Consider the following 12,463-nt stretch of genomic DNA (forward strand, 5'->3'; position numbering starts at 1 on the left):
GAAGAAAGAAGTAACCATTCTACAGTTGATTATAGCGCAGGAAACTTTAAGTTTCGGAGAATCACGTTTACGATACAGAGAGACATGGAGGTTTTGTGTACTCAACATTCTCAAATTATGCTTGTTCACTTCGCCACTTTGATGAAATGTTGGCGTACAAATATTTCCCATTACTCCATTCTTGACGGATGGGAGCCTTGTGGTCTCCACTTGCATATACATCCTGTTTTCTGGAACCACTTTGTCCTTCTAGCAAAGTTGTGACTATGTTGCCATTTTACCAAACTTTGTCCAGAAATGTATCCAAAGAATTATTACTGATGATGTTTTTTCTGTATTGCTTTGACACAATACGTCTACTACTCAGAAAGACGTCGTTATCAGGAGAAAGGAGACTGGTGTTCTACCGATTGGAGCGTGCAATGTCAGATCCCTTAATCGGGCAGGTAGGTTAGAAAATTTAAAAAAGGAAATGGATAGATTTAAGTTAGATGTAGTTGGAATTAGTGAAGTTCGGTGGCTGGAGGAACAAGACTTCCGGTAACGTTAATACAGGGATATAAATACAAAATGAAATAGGGGTAATGCAAGAATAGGTTTAGTAGTGAAATAAAAAAATAGGAGAGCGGGTAAGCTACTACGAACAGCATGGGGAACGCATTATCGTAGCCAAGATAGACACGAAGCCCACGCCTACCACAGCAGTACAAGTTTATATGCCAAATAGGTCCGAAGATGACGAAGAGATTGAAGAAATGTATGATGAGATAAAAGAAATTATTCAGATAGTGAAGAGAGACGAAAATTTTAATGTCATGTGGGACTGGAATTCGACGATAGGAAAAGAAAGAGAAGAAAAAGTTGTAGGCGAATATGGAATAGGGATAAGGAATGAAAGAGGAAGCCGCCTGGTAGAATTTTGCACAGAGCATAACTTAATCATAGTTAATACTTGATTCAAGAATCATGAAAGAAGGTTGTATACGAGGAAGAGGCCTGGAGACACTGGAAGGTTTCAGGTGGATTACGTAATGGAAAGAGTGGTTCAAGTTCAAGTGGCTCTGAGCACTATGGGACTTAATATCTGAGATCATCAGTCCCCTAGAACTTAGAACTTCTTAAACCTAACCAACCTAAGGACATCACACACATCCATGCCCGAGGCAGGATTCTAACCTGCGACCGTAGCGGTCGCGCGGTTCCAGACTGAAGCGCTTAGAACCGCTCGGCCACTCCTGCCGGCCATAATAGAAAGACAGAGATTCAGGCACCAGGTTTAAAATTTCAAGACATTTACAGGGGTAGATGTGGACTCTGACCTCAAAATATTGGTTATGAACTGTAGATTAAAACTGAAAAAACTGCAAAAAAAGTGGGAATTTAAGGAGATTGTAACTGGATAAACTGAAAGAACCAGATATTGTAGAGAGTTTCAGAGAGGGTATTAGAGAACGATTGACAAGAACAGGGGAAAGAAATACAGCAGAAGAAGAATGGGTAGCACTGAGAGATGTAACAGTGATGGCAGCAGAGGATGAAGTAGGTGAAAAGACGAGGGATAGTAGAAATCCATGGGTAACAGAAGAGATATTGAATTTAGTTAATAAAAGGAGAAAATATAAAAATGCAGTATATGAAGCAGGCAAATAGGAATACAAATGTCTCTAAAATGGGATTGACAGGAAGTGCAAAATGGCTAAGCAGGGATGGCTATAGGACAAATGTAAGGATGTAGAGGCATATGTCACTGGGGGTAAGATAGATACTGCCTACAGGAAAATTAAAGAGACCTTTGGAGAAAAGGGAACCACTTGTATGAATATCAAGAGCTCAGATGGGAAACCAGTTCTAAGCAAAGAAGGGAAAGCAGAAGGGTGGAAGGGGTATATAGAGGGTCAATGCAAGGGCGATGTACTTGAGGGCAATATTATGCAAATGCAAGGGAACATAGATGAAGAAGGGGATACGATACTGCGTGAAGAGTTTGACAGAACACTGAAAGACCTAAGACGAAACAAGGCTCCAGGAGTAGACAAATTTCCATTAGAATTACTGATAGCCTTATGAGATACAGCCCTGACAAAACACTACCATCTGGTGAGCAAGATGTATCAGACACGTGAATTACTATCAGACTTCAAGAAGAATATAATAACTCCAATCCCAAAGAAAGCAGGCGTTGATAGGTGTGAAAATTAGCGAACTATAAGTTTAATAAGTGACGGCAGAAAAATACTAACACGAATTCTATGCAGACGAATGGAAAAACTGGTAGAAGCCAACCTCAGGGAAGATCAGTTTGGATTTCATGGAAATGTTGGAACGCGGGAGGCAATACTGACCCTACGACTTATCTCAGAAGCTAGATTAAGGAAAGGCAAACCTACGTTTATAGAATTTGTATATTTAGAGAAAGCTTTTGGCAATGTTGACTGGAATACTCTCTTTCAAATTCTGAAGGTGGCAGGGATAAAACACAGGGAGCGAAAGGCTATTTACAATTTGTACAGAAACCAGATGGCAGTTATAAGAGTCGAGAGACATGAAAGGGAAGCAGAGGTTGGGAAGGGAGTGAGACAGGATTGCAGCCTCTCCCCGATGTTATTCAATCTGTATATTGAGCAAGCAGTAAAGGTAACAAAAGAAAATTTCGGAATAGTAATTACAATCCAGAGAGAAGGAAAAAAACCTTTGAGGTTAGCCGACGACATTATAATTCTGTCAGAGACAGAAAAGAACCTGGAATAGCAGTTGAAATGGACAAATTCGTGAAAGGAAGATATAAGATGAACATCAACAAAAGTAAATAGAAGATAACGGAAAGTAGTCGAATTAAATCAGGTGATGCTGAGGGAATTAAATTAGGAAATGAGACACTTAAAGTAGTAGATGATTTTTACTGTTTGGGGAGTAAAATAACCGATGATGGTCGAAGTAGAGAGGATATAAAATGTAGTCTGGCAATGGCAAGGAAAGCGTTTCTGAAGAAGAGAAATTTGTTAACATCGAGTATATGTTTAAGTGTCAGGAAGTCGTTTCTGAAAGTATTTGTATGGAGTGTAACCATGTATGGAAGTGAAACATGGACGAAAAATAGTTTGGACAAGAAGAGAGTAGAAGCTTTTGAAACGTGGTGCTACAAAAGAATGCTGAGTATTAGAGGGTAGATCACGAAAGTGATGAGGAGGTACAGAATAGAATTGGGGAGAAGAGGAATTTGTGGCCAACTTGACTAGAAGATCGGCTGATAGGGCATGTTCTGAGGCATCAAGGGATCACCAATTTAATATTGGAGGGCAGCGTGCAGGGTAAAAATCATAGAGCGAGACGAAGAGATGAATACACTAAGCAGATTCAGAAGGATGTAGGTTGCAGTAGGTACTGGGAGATGAAGAAGCTTGCACAGGGTAGTAGCATGGAGAGCTGCATCCAACCAGTCTTCGCAAAACCGCTGCTTATTAAATGAAGAACAAAATAGTGACTTCGTCGATCGCCCTAAGTGTCGTTTACAAATCCTGCTAGATTGTGAAAAAATTTGAGGTCCTTCTATACCAGGTCCATCATTTCACTTAATTAACTTAAACATTATCATTTCTATCTTAATAATAGGTGTTGTCGATTGGCAAGAGAGCCAACCCGGTTTTTAGAGGAAGCCGAAAGGCAAACAGGCTGGCGTAAGGTCTGGAACAGGACAAGGAAATTAGACTAGCACAAAAGGACGTAGCTGGGGAATACTTAACTTTAATCCATAAATGGTGAACATCGCTCTTCACGGTACATGATTTACAGCATCAATAGTAACTGGTAATGGTGCCTTGCTAGGTCGTAGCAAATGACGTAGCTGAAGGCTCTGTTAACTATCGTCTCGGCAAATTAGAGCGTGTTTTGTGAGTCAACCATCGCTAGCAAAGTCGGCTGTACAACTGGGGCGAGTGCTAGGAAGTCACTCTAGATCTGCCGTGTGGCGGCGCTCGGTCTGCAATCACTGATAGTGGCGACACGTGGGTCCGACGTATACTAACGGACCGCGGCCGATTTAAAGGCTACCACATTGCAAGTGTGATGTCTGGCGGTGACACCACAATAGGTGCACTACTATCTTGTACTTATTTTTGCATAGGCATTAAAATTATTCTAGGGTTTATAAAATTATTGGCCTTGAATTAAGGGATCCGTAAAATATGAATTCGAGTGTCTATCTATCTGTATCTATCTTCTTTTATACTAATGACAGAAGTGTAAAAACGATGTGTCTGTCTGTTTGTGTTTCCGAACAGGCATTCCCCAAAACTACTAGAGCAATTTTCATGCAAAAAAATGGCTCTAAGCACTATGCGACTTAACATCGGAGGTCATCAGTCCCCTAGACTTAGAACTACTTAATCCTAACTAACCTAAGGACATCACACACCTCCATGGCCTAGGCGGGGTTCGAACCTGCGACCGCAGCAGCCTCGTGGTTCCAGACTTAAGCGCGTAGAACCGCTCGGTGACCGCGGCCGGCAATTTTCATGCAGTTTCCACACGTAATTTCTGCGTGGCTTGAGGCTTCATATAGGCTTTACTTCATGCTTAATAGCTGGAATGTTTACCTTAGTGGCACGATCATCAAGGCGTACTACAGCAGAAAACAATACACGGTGCTTTTAGTTTCGTAGTATACTAAAGAACCAATATGAGGTGCTGTTAGTTTTTTTAACTCAGATTGCCTGTACACGGGCTCGCTATTTTACGTTAGAGACAGAAGTTTTTAAGGAAGCTTAGGTTAGTAATAAAATCAAGAGCCACAATCGTATCTCTAGGAATACCAACTAAAAACCATTTTACTTGTTGCCGGCCGCGGTGGTCTCGCGGTTCTGGGCACACAGTCCAGAACCGCGCGACTGCTACGGTCGCAGGTTCGAATTCTGCCTCGGGCATGGATGTGTGTGATGTCCTTAAGTTAGTTAGGTTTATGTAGTTCTAAGTTCTAGGGGACTGATGACCTAAGATGTTAAGTCCCATAGTGCTCAGAGCCATTTGAACCAATTTACTTGGCTGGGAAATACGGACATAGTGATTTCGGTTTGTGTATTAAAAACTTAACGAAATTGCTTTGCTTCTTTGGATAGTTTTCGTTATATTTAACTTACTGGCTGGGAAAACAACTTTTCACAAAGTGATCCTATAAGAGTTCCGTTTATACCGACTAAGTTACGGAGTCCAAAAAGGTAACGGTATGGCAAGCCCCTTCTTTAACTTCCGATGCGAAGCAAGGGCGTATAGCAAATTGTATAATAAAAACATGTCGTATTTCCAGCAGCTTCACTTTTTCGGGCGTACTGGCCCTCATCGTCAGCATATTTTCCTTCCGACATTTCACCGCACAAGCGGTCCGTACTGTGTAAAGTACTTCGTTGCATACCTTTGATACTGCTAATATTTCCAACAATGTATCCCTTTTGATAACCCTGACAATGAATTTCAACGAAGCGTCATGAAACTGCTGACGATAGGCTGTTTTTAAGAAATTAGCCTACAAATTGAAAAAAACACCCGGAAAATCCAGTATTAGTTTATGTATGGAAAATGTGTTTTCAATGATCCTGATGGGGAAGGACGTGACCAACTACAGAATTTCACACTATCCTAACTCTTTGTTATCTATCCTACCCTTCCTGTTTCAGAGGAATGTCTCTGTAACACTAAGTGTCAGAAAGCGATGTAGGTCACGACATGCTTACATTAGAAACTCACGCTTAGGTCATAGGTGATGTGGGACTTAATGTCATCCGTTTCTCGGTACACGAGCAGCTACGCAGAGAAGTGAAACGGCGATGGAGTCAGAGATATTCCAGATCTCTGTGGTTGGAGACAATGCAGAAAGACTCATTGACAGTCTAAGGAGGTAGAGATATGGAGACGATTGGGCAAATGGGATTCTGGGTTGGCTTCCTAGTCTCCTACATACTGCCCTCAACATGTCTACAGTGTACATGCAGATGAGCGCAGACACTGGTTTATAAAAAATAGATGAGACTTGCTCGATTCTCCTAAAATTACCAGATCAAAAGACCACCTCTGCCTATAAAATTACTAAGGACCGGCTACAAACAGTAACATCTGGTGCTACAGACCATGTACGCTGAAAGTGCCAGATTCTATATGTCTTATCCGACCATTAGGTTCAAGTACTCGTCACAGCGAAAGTGATATAAATGTACGTGAAACCAATTACATTAGTCTTTACGTACGTGCAGGCAAGCTTTGCAAGCCATTATTAGTGTACAAAACGTAATTGAATAAAATGTTCGTTCCTGCTGTAGAATGTCAGCTTTCTGAGGCTGGAACTCATCTGATCGCTGCACTCTTGAGCTCTCGAACTCTTTCCTGGCCTTTGAGAGCCTCTATATACGGCGTTTCGGCCTGTTTGCTTACAGATGGGACGTCGAAAAGTTCTCGAACCGGCCCTCCCATGACACATTTGGAACTTAAGTTTTCTAAGTGTCCGTATATGGGGAATACATACCTGAAATTATGTTCTGTATTTTTGAAACATCCTGTATTTTGAAGCAGAGTTTAAAGTGCAAAATTTTATGAAGAGTCCCGTGCACGATGTTTCAACAGTCACAGTCTTTATATAACCAATTCGAAGCATAGAAAAATAAAATGAAATTTGTGTCTGACGGAGATAAGTGCGCAATTATTGAATGCCGAGCATATAAAACTCTACTTCGAATGGATATACCGACAGCAGTCACATAGTTTATTGTCTGGTTCAGTTTAGAAAAAGCGAGCACACATCATTACATTCTCTAATACGCAACCCCTGTGGATACACTTATCTCGTGGTCGTTGTTTGTCCAGTGTTACATGTCCACCATTCCATTGTACAGGGTAAATATAACTCAACGGACCAAAATTCGTAGGTTGTTGAGGGATATTTTCTGCGTGTTTTGTTATAAGGTACCCGTGGTTTCTAGAGGCTCGTTACAAAGTAATAATGAAAAATTATGATTTATTCGGTTTGATAGCTTAATTATCGTGATAAGAGTGTAAAATCCTATAATAGGCAGTCACCAAAATGTGCAAAACGAAAGAGAGCAATGCAGGAACTGTCACATTAACAAGTATGTGGTTAGGTTGCCTTCGCTGCAGGAACAGTTCCGCTGCATTCAGTAAACCCATACATGAGGAGCACATCGGCCAGCACTTCATCAGTAAACGTACCGATAACGCTTCGTATCACTCTTAAAATATGAATTCCAGGAAAACAAACCCGAGACAGATTCGAGCAGTACTGAATACAAGCTAAAGGGCGACGAGTCAAATAGGTATTTCTGTAGCCAACAGTGAGTTCGGAGAGTGAATCTAACAAGTTAGTTTGCAAACAAGATTCGCAGAACCTGCCGTCGACATTAGCACTGTTCTGCAAATATTTTCAGTCCAATACAGATAAATGAGGGTCAGAAATCAAACGATATGAAATTTCTTCGTAACGAGCTTCCGGAAATCATGGGTCCCTCAAAACAAACTACTCTCAAAACAAGAAGCAGCAGAGTTTAAAGTAATAACAAGTCACTGGTGGCCGAATTTAATGCATTAAACAAAGAAGAAAATGCCCACCCGGTTATCATTACGAGTTACAGAAAGCAACTGGTGACCGAATTTAAAAGAATAATTAATACAGTAAACAAATCAGCACCTGACTACCAGATTTACAGTTCCACTTGCAGAGAGCCTCTGGGATACAATTTAAAAAAGTGATAACTAACTGCTGGCAGAATTTAAATAACTAATTAATAGAGAAACAGTAACGCTTACCAGGTTTGCAGTCACACTTGTAGGAGGCCGCTGGTGGCAGAATTTAAAAGAACAAAAGTCAACTGGTGGCTGAATTTAAATAACTAATTAATGCATTAGAAAAGCAGCAGCTGCTCACCGGGACTGCAGTTACACTTACAGTAAGCTGTTTGGGGGTGGGGGGGGATTTAAAGGAAAAATAAGCAACTGGCGGACGAATTTAATAAAAATGGTCCACTGAATTAAAAGAAAGACACCCATCAACCAGAGAACCGTTTAAAAAAAACACAAGTATATATATAATTCAGTACAACACAGTCCATTAAATTGAAAGTTAAATCTTATTCAGAGCCAACAGTACGCAAACATATCGGAGGACATACATTTAGTAGTACCGGACCAGAAAGGCTTCCTTTTTCCTAGTGAAAAACAAACATCACAAACCATCAGTCGGAGAATACGAAACACCGTCAGTAACATGGGACTGTCAGGCGGTAACGAAAACATGACTAGAGTAAACTGCTGGTCAGCGAAACCAGCACTCCTTATGGATAACAAAGTTTTTAGAAGCAAATGATCCATCTGTTTCAGTAGAGACGTTTATTCACTATATGTCGGCCCCTTTTCCGGAGGGCATAAATACAGAAAATGAACAGACTTAATTACAAGATGCCCTTCCTGTAACACACGAGTCACCAATCAAAATAAGTTTACGAACTATACCGACTGAGAACACATCACCTTGAGATTAAAGGACCACTCGTCCACACAAGGTACAACAGTAGCAAGGCTTCAACTACAACGTAGAATGAGTGACTTAAATTACATGCGTATTAGGCATTTTGAACATCAGCCTTGATGTAGTCTCTTCACTGAAGCCGTAAGATTAATAACAGTCGGCAGGAAAGCATTGATACCTAGTCCACTGACTTTCTGTGCTTCTGACAAGTTTATGGGCAAACGGGACGACGAGGACACAGACGTGCAATTCACATGACGATGTAACACTCGTAAGACAAAATGCTCTCGAGTCTACGATGGCTGACCTGAAGATGACTGGCTGGTGTCCAGTTGAAATATCTGGGAGTGAAGATTACGACAACGAGCTGCAAACCCGAAAACTCTTCGAACCTTTAATCCGCTGGGAAAATTTTAAATATCACAAAACGCTCTTCATACTTCCTGAGGATCATTGTGAAAATCAACATCAGTCCGCAAACAACCAAGACTACTAGCAAGCGGGTGCTTTCACCGTACAGTTGTCGGTGAGGAACGAGCAGGCCGCAACCACCAGGTAGCTCTTAACGACCAAAGATCGAAACTTACTGAGAGGTATTGAAACGTCCCCTTTGAACAATTTACACACGACTGTGCTTAACCTGTCACACAATATTATTTAGCGCAAAGCAATCTGGCTTTCAAAAATCCCTACAAAAGAATGGCCCTGACTAACATTAAACTATACCTTTCAGAAATCACTTACCTCACAAAAATCTTCATTACTCGAACTACTGCAATACAGCGAGCGCCACTACTGCCAGCTAAATAAAAGATTCAAACTACGGAAGGCACTAACTACTGATAGGGATAGTTAGCAAATGAAAGATTTTAATAGAGAACAAACAATGTATTTACCTTAATATCAACAAAAGTCATAATATATGTAATTTCAAAACTCCGCCATTTCCTTCCACACATCCACCACTGCTGGCGGCTCACCTCTAACTGCGCAACGCTACGCGCTGTTAACATCCAGCTGCCGCTGCCCAACACTACAATGGCAGACAACAATGCAAACTAGCCACATACTGCACACAGCACAGCCAGTGATTTTCATACACAGCGCTACGTAACGTTGCCAATAAGAAAATATAAACAGCCTACTTACATAGCCCCCACGCTCCCCACAAAAAATTTTACAAATTTTTTTGGCCAGTGGCCAATAATGATTTGATAAAATTTTTCATAATTACACTAACAAAGATATCCAATGCATACACTTATTGATACAATGTTGGTAAAAAGCTAAAATTTTCTCACAGTTCATAAAGACAGTCCTGATCATTCATCATAATAGTAATTACAGATTTTTTTTCACACAGTCTCATTAGTAAAAGAAATTGCACACAGAAGTAGTGGATTTCCATGCAGTCTTGAAGAAGTAGTGTTGTCCTTCCAACGGAAAGACAGTGCTGACTCTTGACATGCTGGCAGGTAATGGGCCACAACAGAGCAAACCCACAGCAGAGTCATTCGAAGTTCTGAAGAATATTGGTAGGTAGGTCATCGCAGAGCAGACCCACTGCAGTCCTTGTAGAAATAATGATATTTAGGTCATCAAAGATGCAGACCCACTGTAGTCCTTGTAGAAATAATGGTATTGGTGGGTCATCAAAGGTGTAGACCCACTGTAGTCCTTGTAGAAATAATGGTATTGGTGAGTCATCAAAGATGCAGACCCACTGCAGTCCTTGTAGAGATGGCCAGCAGCCATCTGTTGTGACTGTGCGGGTGCACAATCACCATTGGAGAGTCTTGCAGTTAATATAGCAAGTCCATAACCACCGCTTGTGCACTCACAAAGTTTTTGGAATTGTCCTTAAAACCAGCAATGCTGTTATCCAGTCCCTTGCTGAATTATTAACACACATGCAAACACTAACAGTCCCTACTTCTCACATATTGTCCATATAGTATGACCAACAGAAAAGTGTGCAGTGAAATGTAACGTACAAGTTACTTAATTAGATGAACTGGTGTCAGTTACAATTTTATAACATAAAAATACAATAACAAAGGTACAAAATACATCATTAAAAACATAACAATACAGATAACATTTTGTAGTACAGGCTTTACAACAGAATAGAAATAAACATATACATCAGTGTTACAGGAATTATGACATGAGTACAAAAATAAAAGATCAGAATCACTTTCGAAACATCAACTTCACACATGAGCATTAAAACAAAACAGAATAAATAATGTCTAAGCATATTTACAGGGTAAATAACATATTATTAATGCCAATTATATTTGAGGATAACAGTATTCCTCATCATAGTGAATATAGCTTAATATTAAAAGAAGAAAAAATTCTATGAAACTACACAGAGACAGGAAGAAAACAAATACACAAGGGTACACAAACACATAGTGGGATAACACAAAAGGAAAGGACAGGGTTCGTTTTCAGTGTTTTGCAAACAAAACTTTCTTTGGTTCTTGGAGATCTCCCTTCATTCATCATTATTCCCAAAAAGTCCTATCTATACCTCCTTCCTGTATTCTATTCCTATTTCTTTCAAAATAATTATTTCTGATTGTACAATACTCATTTTGGCCCAAATCTTTTTCATATAACTTCGCAATGCATTCTTTACCTATTCTCCATAGTCAGTTTCTTATATAGTCTACCCCCTCTTAAGCTAACTTAAATCTACTAAGGGACGAGGCAATGCAGCAGCGCAAAACGATTAACACAAACATCAGTGACAAAAAAATTCAAATTGGCAAAGCAATTGCAATATTACAACTAATATAAGGCACTGTGCAGCAAACAAGAAAACTAAAGCATTAGTAAAACTGGCTTAACAGAATAATACAAAGTCAAATTCAATAACACTATGCCTGGCAAACAGCAGCAACTTATACCTAGACATGACATAGCTCAAGCAGAAAAAAATATTACAGTAAAAACAACAATGCAGATAAGGGAAATGTATATTCACATCTTAATGTCTATGTAATTAAAGTGGTGCACCACAACAACTTATTGTAAAAAAATATTACCATGCACTTGAAAAGAAAATTATGTGTCCGTGAAAGCTTAAGATTGCTTTGTATTCATTCAAAAAGTCTACTCCCAGTATAATTTCCGTCGACAATAATGAAACAATAAGAAAGTTCATAGAGAAGCTGTGGCTTTGGCAAAAGAATTCTAAATTGGTTTGTTGGCGTACATCTACACTTTTTCCAAAGATTGCTGAGGGGCTGTATGGGTTTGAAAGATACTGATTCTTATGCAACATGTCTTCAAAATATTTCACAAGACTGGAAAATTCAGATTGTTCGAAATGTTTCATCATTATGATGCCATGTTTTACTCGGTCTTGTGTGGCTTGAGACCAATATGCTGAGAGGAAGGCATGGTAAAATTCTCCTTCACTGTGACAATCGTGAATGACCGATCGCATTCTTACAGCTGGTTCATTCTCCAAGTAGCCACACATAAATTCTAATCTGTGTTCTAATGACCAGTTGGGAGGAAAACAATGAGAGAATTGATGGAGCCACGCTTGTGGATGAATGTCGTTGGCAGAATTCTTAAATGTTTTGAATTTACGTGTAGTAATGAACAGCTTATAATCAAAATCATCATGTCGGCGAGTCGCATGTCGGTCATTGTTACGTCGTTTCGGCGGTTCCATCTCAAAATTCGGTGCACCTTGCCAATTCCTTTCATAATTACCGAAATGCCCTGTGCTATTATTTTGTGGCTTTTCCGTATTTCTAAGTTCCTCTTCCCGTGTTGGAGCGCGAGTGTCCTCTGAAATATGTAATTCTTGTAGTACCTGCGTCAACTGATCTTGTACTTCCCGGATTTCTCTTTTGTACTGTGTATTGATTTGATTTTGATTTTGTTTCAGTTTCCTAATTTGTTCGCACTCTTCTGTGT

This window comes from Schistocerca cancellata, chromosome 7 (genome assembly GCF_023864275.1).
Source record: "Schistocerca cancellata isolate TAMUIC-IGC-003103 chromosome 7, iqSchCanc2.1, whole genome shotgun sequence".
NCBI classification, from domain to species: domain Eukaryota; kingdom Metazoa; phylum Arthropoda; class Insecta; order Orthoptera; family Acrididae; genus Schistocerca; species Schistocerca cancellata.